Here is a 1,554-nt window from a genome sequence, read left to right on the forward strand (position 1 = left end):
ATATATATATATATATATATATATATATATACATATATATATACATAAATATACACGTGTATATACTGTGCATATTAGGGGTTGAACGAGTATATAATTTTCAAACTCGACATTAACATAATAAAACCCGAGTAGAACTCGAGTATTTGATGACGTCATAGATCTCAAAATACAAAAAAAATAAAATAAAATAAAACCGCAAAAAAAGGTAATTATTTACAAAAAAAGATCAACAAAACATTGGGAGCGTATATTATGCTCCTACCATTTATCATACTGCAAATAAGTCAAAGGCAAAACTAAACTATTAGTTATTATTAAACTGCAAACGTGAAGAAACATGCAGCACGTCAAAAACGAAACTTAAACCGAAACTGGTTCTGGTTCGGTGGATTGGACCCGGTGTTACACCATACTCTGTGACCTGCAACAGTGCAACACCGCCCCCTACGGTCATACGGTGGTCACATAATATGAAGTCACTACAAATACTCGATGTAACATTTTTACCTCGATAGATGTCCTAGCAATCGATGTGTAGATTACTCAATTACTCTGTTAATGCCCTAGTACACACAGATATATATATATATATATATATATATGTATATATATGTGTGTGTGTGTGTGTGTGTGTGTGTGTGTGTATGTGTGTGTAATTATATGTATATATGATAATGAGCTAGCTTCTTTGCTGTGACTCATGTTGGACAGCATCTGAAATGTCAAAGTTCACACAATAAAAAGTTGAAGAGGAAAAGCTGAAACAATAACGGATGCTGCATTTAGCTGCAGCTGTAGTGGAGACAAAAAACAGATACTTTTCCATAAAACTGTAGAATAAAACAACTGTGTATGTATGGTGTATAAAATCTCAGCCTTCAAAATAAACATAATTATTACATCATGAAAAAAAAACATGAAGTATAATAAAAAAAAATGCTTTACTTTTAATCTGAGTACCTGTGTAAAATCAGCAAGTATGGGACTTGTATGTATTTGACTTGTACCCTAACTGTGGAGCTACACAAGTTCTTGATGGTAATTCTACATTAACAACATGGAAAATTACCTCCCTTGATGGGAGCACTTTCCATCCAGACTTTGATGTTTGCTGCAGTCAAGCCTGCACTAATCTAAGGGAAATCCTGGGCATCGCAGAGGCATTTCCTCTCTGCTCTCACAGTGAAAACAGAGAAGCTCCACTATACAAGCCTGACTCTTCATATCTACAGTATTCACTACTGTGGTTGTCTTCTACATGGACTGAATTTTTATCTGCCTCTGTGTTCAAATGAAACTTTATGTACAGACACCAAAGTCTTAATCTCAAAGCTGATGACAGATGGCAGCTGCCGGTCTCTGCTGGTAGACAAACTGTCAGCAGCTCGCTTCAACAATAACCAGCACATGCTGAGTTACTTCGGTTGGATTATTTTACCACATCTGTAAAAACAACTGACAATTGTGTACAAGTACCAAAAATGTTCTGCTAATTTGTGAGTTTTGTCATGGTTTGCGGTTAGGAGCGAACCCAGAGTGCAGAACAGGGAC

At 35.7% G+C, this 1,554-nt stretch overlaps 1 protein-coding gene across 1 annotated transcript in view; it reads left to right on the forward strand.

Moving 5' to 3' along the window:
- arhgef28a (Rho guanine nucleotide exchange factor (GEF) 28a) overlaps nt 1-1,554 on the forward strand; it is a gene marked incomplete at its 3' end in the record, with an annotated part of 35,996 nt that overhangs the window by 31,356 nt on the left and 3,086 nt on the right.

Source organism: Nematolebias whitei, chromosome 18 (assembly GCF_014905685.2).
Source record: "Nematolebias whitei isolate Nwh7 chromosome 18, NemWhi1, whole genome shotgun sequence".
In the NCBI taxonomy this organism is placed as follows: domain Eukaryota; kingdom Metazoa; phylum Chordata; class Actinopteri; order Cyprinodontiformes; family Rivulidae; genus Nematolebias; species Nematolebias whitei.